Source organism: Rhinatrema bivittatum, chromosome 5 (genome assembly GCF_901001135.1).
Source record: "Rhinatrema bivittatum chromosome 5, aRhiBiv1.1, whole genome shotgun sequence".
Lineage (NCBI taxonomy): Eukaryota > Metazoa > Chordata > Amphibia > Gymnophiona > Rhinatrematidae > Rhinatrema > Rhinatrema bivittatum.
The window spans coordinates 351836701-351843379 of record NC_042619.1 but is presented as its reverse complement, the minus strand read 5'-3'; the positions used below and the strand labels follow the sequence as shown (position 1 = coordinate 351843379).

The 6679-nt window shown below is 48.4% G+C and overlaps 1 long non-coding RNA gene across 1 annotated transcript; it reads left to right on the top strand.

Moving 5' to 3' along the window:
• The first annotated feature begins 2249 nt into the window (after positions 1 to 2249).
• LOC115093016 lies at positions 2250 to 5285 on the top strand. The gene is made up of 3 exons (XR_003857145.1): positions 2250 to 3044; positions 4029 to 4137; positions 4225 to 5285. It is a non-coding gene; the product is annotated as an uncharacterized LOC115093016 (long non-coding RNA).
• Positions 5286 to 6679: the final 1394 nt, after the last annotated feature.

The following is a 6679-nucleotide window of genomic DNA, read 5'->3' as shown; positions in this document are numbered from 1 at the left end:
TCTGAAGAAGGCAACCGCGAAGGGCATCGTGGGAACCTCAGCCGCCTTTACTGGCCTGATCTGTCACACTGCTGAAGATGTTGATAGGGCTCGGTGGGTTTACCTTGACTGAACTTTTTACAGAACTGGCTTCTGAATGTCTTTTTTTTGTTTGTTTGTTTTTTAAATCATCAGATTGCTAACACAATCAGTAAGATTCTTCTTCCTTTTTTTTTTAAGTTATGATTTCTATTGGATTTCTGAGGAGAAATTAATCGTTAAAGATTGTGAAAAGTCCTCCTTGTCGGTCACGCTCACAGTTTATAACTCTCTGTAAAGCCGGAGGCTGACAAGTCTGACCCAGGAGCTGAAGGGCAGACACAGGGATGGAGATTTGTAGGGTGAACGGACATAGACTTAGTGAAAGGCAGCTTCCTTTTCATATTCCGAAAACCAATGCATGAAAATATATGAAGCAAAATACGTGAGGCTGGTAAAAATGATGTAGGAATAAAAACCACAAGCAGACACGAGAGTCAAAAAATGAAGGCAAGCTGAGCAATTTCAATAATTGCACTGCTTTCAACCTGCAGCATAACTGATTATGAGGATGGCCACAACAGGTAGCAGCCTGGTGCCCGCCAGATGCCTTCCTGAAGGTACAACAAAGGTGTGGTCGGCCCGCAGGTGTTTGAATCGTCTTTGATCGAGAGTCAGCAGATCAGGGGGCCGGTCTGCTCCGGCGAGCCAGGCACATGGGATTGCACCAGACTGGGGTTGCCAGCTGGCTCCAGATTTTCAGGACAGGCTGGTCCATTCCTGGTTTTACCCCATTGCGTGCATGCAGAGACGGATTTAGGAGTTTGCCACCCCTAGGCACTGTTGCAGCTGTCGCACCCCCTTGGGTAAGGTCCGGGAGCAGGAAGTGTAAGCAGAGCCGTGGCGGGCCCATGACCAGGTGCCGCTACCAAAATGTGCCATAGCGCTGCCATGTGCCAACGAGAGCAGTGCGGCCGGCGGGTCCTTGGCAAGAGAAACAGCAGCGCGGCCCCCTGGAAATCAAGAGTGGTTGGCGCGGCCCCCTCGAAACCAACAGAGTGCTTGGCACGGCCTTACTAAGTGGGAAAACAGCACAGCCTTGCTGGCGACACTGCTGAATCCGGCGGGGCTGCACTGCTCTTCCACTTACTGAGGCTATCTTTACCACGCCCTCAATTTCGGTGGGGCCTCGCTGCTTTGGAAAAGGAAGAGCGCGCCCTGCCGGAAGTAGTCCAATGCTAAAGCTGGCTCGAGCCCCGTGACCGGAAGTCATTCCCTTGGCCACGGGGGCTGAAGAGAGAGACTGCTACTACCTGCTAAGTCGAGAAGGAAGTGAGTGAGAGAGAGAGCGCATGTGTGGGACAATGAGAGCATGTGTGCGCGTGTATGTGGGAGAGTGAAAGAGAGCATGTGTATGGGAGAATGAGAGAAAGCATGTGTGTGGGGGAGTTAGAGAGAGCATGTGTGGGAAAATGAGAGCATGTGTGCGCGTGTATGTGGGAGAGTGAAAGAGAGCATGTGTATGGGAGAATGAGAGAAAGCATGTGTGTGGGGGAGTTAGAGAGAGCATGTGTGGGAAAATGAGAGCATGTGTGCGCATGTATGTGGGAGAATGAAAGAGAGCATGTGTATGGGAGAGTGAGAGAAAGCATGTGTGTGGGGGAGTTAGAGAGAGCATGTGTGGGAAAATGAGAGCATGTGTGCGCATGTATGTGGGAGAATGAAAGAGAGCATGTGTATGGGAGAGTGAGAGAAAGCATGTGTATGGGAGAGTTAGAGCATGTGTGGGACAATGAGAGCATGTGTGCGCGTGTTTATTGGAGAGTGAAAGAGAGCATGTGTATGGGAGAGTGAGAGAAAGCATGTGTGCATGTGTGTGGGGGAGTTAGAGAGACTATGTGTATATGGAAAAGGAGCATGTGTGTGCACAACTACCCCAGTTACTCTCTGCCTGCTAAACCATGAGAACTTCAGGGCATCTGGAAATCAAAACTTCCAAGGTATGGATAACATGGAATTTTTAAAAATCCTTATTTTAATTGTTGAATGTTATTTGATGTAAAATGTCTGTTTTGAAATATTTTATTGGTATTTGGAAGATTTTTATGCGAGTTTTCAATTATTGAATGTTGTTCTGTTCATTAATTGTTTTGAATTATTCTTTTACTAATTTTGTTTTATGAGGAATGGTAATGTTTCTGTGTCTTACTTTGTTGCAGTGCATACAGAATTTGGCTTGTTGCGGTTTTGTTCTGCTTCGGGATGTGAACCCTTGGTCCAGCGAGGCACGTAAGTCCGGTCGCTGGAAGGCGAGGCCTCGCCTGGAACTCTCCTCAGACGGCGGGACCGGAGATCTGGATGCAGGCGCCTCCTGCAGGTGGTGGAGTCCAGATAGCTAAATCCTCCTGCCGGTCGTAGGATCCGAAACGTCTCCGAGGAATCATGGAAGATAAAGCTGAGCTGGCGCCTCCAGCAGGTCGTGAAGTCAAAGAAGAGTAGTCCAAATGGAGCGGAGACAGAGTGGATCCAAAGCCGGTCCAGAAGTTGAAAACCAAGAATACCTCACAGCCGGTCCAGGGGTCAGAAAACCAAAGGGAACACTGCAGCCAGTCCAGGGGTCGAGAGCCAGAGAGTATACCAGAGCCGGTCCAGGGGTCGAGAGCCAGAATATACCAGAGCCAGTCAGGAATCGAGAACCAGAAGATACCGCAGCCAGACAGGAGTCGAAACGGAGGATCAGACGCAGGAACAAACCAGGAGCCCAGAAGAAGTCAAGGCAAAGTCTGAGGAGCAGACCTTGCCTTTAAATAGTTCCCTCCAGCCAGCACACCAAGGGAGAGCCAATCGTTGAGGCAGGAAAGACTTCTGCAGCGAATCCCCTGCTGCCACGTAGTCCCTGGGGTGGGCGGAGCCAGCGACCCGGAAGGGGGATGACGCCACGGCCATGTTGTGCGGGGCGAATCGTGGCCCCGATCCCTCGACCCAGCACCTGCTCCTCTACAGAAACGCGGCGGTCTGCCGCGCAGGTAGGAACAGCTTCTCATCGCAGCTTGCCGCCGCGCTTCATAACAGGTTTCCAGTTCAGTTTTTGTCTGTACATTTCTATTTCTGCTGTATGGTCCCTTTATTCTATATTTGAGGGTCTATCTGTGCTTTGCATGTGTGAGTTATTCCATTAGAGTGTAGTTTCTATGTAGGGATCTATAGCAGGGGGTGTATTACTATTTTAGGCCTGGTGTAATATTTGTAGTATTAACTTTCATAGGTAGGGTTGTTGCTGTTTGAGCGCTGGCAGTTAGTGCTAGTTTTATATAGAAATTATTTTCTATATAAACATAGGAACAGGGTTCTCCTCCAGATTGGCGTTACAGAGAGCCGAGGAGGAGAGCAGGCAGCAAGCACCGTCATTTTCATTCTGGATACGGGAAGGGGTCCCAGTAAGAGACAGTAAATACCCATTAACAGAGACAGAGCCTCTTCTGCTTGGAAGTTAAAGCTGAGAACGGGGAATAGATTTTTCTGCTACAAAACAATGCATTTTTTCTTGTTTTCAAGACCTTTAACTCTATTATTTGGCCAATATTAGCTTACAGATAAGTACTGCATTTTTGTGGGAAAAGTTGAAATTATGCACATTTTGTATTTATTTTTCTGAAAAAATTTTTTTTGCATGTATTGGAATTTAAATAAAAGTGATAAAACTGCACAACTCAGGAATTATTTCCCGTCTTTCCATGGTAGATGATTGCAACGCATGTGCCCTTTGTAATTGGGCTTTCCCTGGGGCCTTCTGGCACAGTTTTATGATACCATTCCTAATGTTTTGAGCATGCTTGCATAGATCCAAATCAAAAAGTAACCTGAAGAAAACAGTACAGGTAAGTCAAGAGTTATGCAGTTCCCCCCGCCAAATCTCTTCCCTCAGACTTATCTACCTGCCCAGCTGATCCAGACAAAATCTTTCCAAAAAACCCAAACCTCTGAAACTGAAAATTCACTTGCACTTTCAGCTATTCACGTTTGAGATCTGCGATTAATCAAGTATTAAAGAAGCTATAGAAACAGTCTTTCTGCTTCAGCTGCTGAAAAAGACGGAACTTTTTACCCCACAAAATAAAGGTATGTACACACAACTGTAATGGAGATGAATAAAAATGTATATTACCCATATTAGAACACATTAATTCATGTTAAAATGTTTTCCAGGCATCCCGTGGGAAAGAAAGCCCAGACCAGCGTTTCCCTCTCACTTCCTCTGAGGTATCAGGGAGGCAAAAGTAAAACGTGTCAAAGATTTCCCTTCCACCTCCTGTAGATCTTGAAATATGATTTGATCCATGATTGCCATCCTGGTCGTGACTGTATTTTTTTCTGACGTTCTTTACTGGTTATAGCAGTGTGTAGGGTTTGTACCCCCACGCAGGACAGGTTGGTGTGACACTGGGACCTGTTTTACCTCTTCCGTGCACATGGAAACAAACCTGATTGAATAAGGCCCACGCTCAGCGCGTCAAGACAAAGGTTCACGCCAACTGCCGTACATTATCAAAGTCTAAAACCCAGTGTTACCAACATTTAAGCAGCAATGCCTTCCACACCTGAAGAAACGTTAAAGGTTTGCCGGAAATGGACACACCTTTACTGGAGAAAAGAACTAGCAGAGTGGTTTAGAAAGAAAGAAAAGCAAGGAAGCAGGATACCCTTGTTTTCAGTTTAAACCGATATTCACCGATTTCAGGATGATGAAAAAGTTGCTTCAGACCTGCAGATGCAGTGTTTCAAAGGCCTTCAGCCACTGCTGGAAACCAGTGAGGGCCACAGTGCATGCTGTGTTTCAAATCCCTACCAGTGAAAGTGCTCACCCTTCGGTACAGCCCGTGCTGGATTTCGAGTTCCACCTCCTCACCCCATAAGCAGCCAAAGTGCCTGGTGCCATGAATGCACCTGTTAGTCCTGGGGGAATTGCCATTTTTCAGTGCAGAACTGCTAAATTCTGCGCAGAAAGTAGCAGAGGAGACCCTGGCATGCCGTGAACGGAGCGCATCCCGCGTGACTAGCTCTGCGGCAAAGATGAAGGGCCGGTGCGCCGTTCTCGGCGAAAAGGGAAGGCCCCCGTGTGCTATGGAGTGTGCTCCGCTCGCGGCAAAAATGGAAGGCACCCGGGCCTTCATCTTCTCTGCGAACAGAGCACGTCCTGCGTCACATGCTGGACTCGCTCTGTTCGCGGCATGCTGGTGAGAATGTGTGTCAGAGAGGGGAGGATGAGAGAGAGCATGGTTGGTAAGAGGGGGGGAGGGTGTGAGAGAGAGCATGTGAGGTAAGAGAGGGGGTGGGGGGAATGCTTGAGTGTTGGTTTCAGAGAGAGGGAGCCTATATGAGGTGAGGGGGATGCCGGTGAGAGAGAATGTGTGTATGAGAGAGGAGAGGGGGTGTGGGGGGAGTGCGAGAGACAGCTTGGTTGGTAAGGGGGGGGGGGGAGTGCGGGGGATGCTTGAGTGTGGGTTTCAGAGAGAGGGCCCTGTATGAGGGGATGGGTGTGAGAGCATGGGAGGTAAGAGAGTCGGGGCAGGGATGCTTGAGTGTGGGTTTCAGAGAGAGCGAGTCTATATGAGGAGATTGTGAAGGAGTGTGTATGTGTGTGAAAGATTGGGAGTTCGTGTGTATGTGACGGTGATAGCCTGTGTGAAGGGATTGTGTATGTGTGAGACAGAGCCTGTGGGAAGGGGTGAGTGAGAGAGAGACATAGGGAGCCTGTGTGAGGATGTGTGTGTGAAAGAGAAAGGGAGCTTGTGTGAGTGTGTATGCAAGAGAGGGCCCTGTATGAGGGGATGTATGTGTGAGAGAGAGAGTGTGAGGGAGCCTGTATGAGGGTGTGCATGTGTACTAGAGGAGCATGTGTGTGAGAGAGAGAAAGGGAGCTTGTGTGGGTGTGTATGCAAGAGAGGGCCCTGTATGAGGGGATGTGGGTGTGCGAGAGAGGGAGAGTGTGAGGGAGCCTGTATGAGGATGTGTGTATGTGTACTAGAGAAAGGGAGGATGTGTGTGAGAGAGGGAGGGAGCCTGTGGGAGGGGCAGTACTGAGAATGGGGTCAAACTCTGGGACTGTTGATAAGAGTGGAAGGGGTTGAGCCTAGAGGTGAAGGGGAGAGATACTGGCAGGTGGAAGAGTTGGGGCCTGAGAGGGCAAACTGGCCAGGGGAGAAAGGAGAGCGAGTGGAAGGGACACTCTTACAGTGAATTTCTAGGGAAATTCTGCTCAAAATATTTAAAATTCAGCGTCTTTAACTTTTTTCTGTATTAATTAAAAATGTAATTACTTAAAGGCTGTCATGTAAATTGTGTTATTTTGACCAATATAAAGTTTGCAGAATTTGCAGTTTGTGTGCGCAGAATTCCCCCAGGAGTAACCTGGCCACCAGAAACACTTCCTGGCAGGCTCCCTGGCCCTGCGGAGCACAGGAGCCTCAGTAAGCGCGCTGCCGAGGAGCGGGAGAGAGAACCAGCGTTAAGGATGAATGTTAAAACTCCAGAAAGGAAGGTTCTTTTTAAGGGCTGTAAAGTTTCCAAATTTTTGTCAAGCTACCCGGTCATTTAGGGACCAATTTTTGTCCGTGCATCAGGAAGTTTGGGTATTGGGTGCTTATTTTTTCCAATTTCTCTG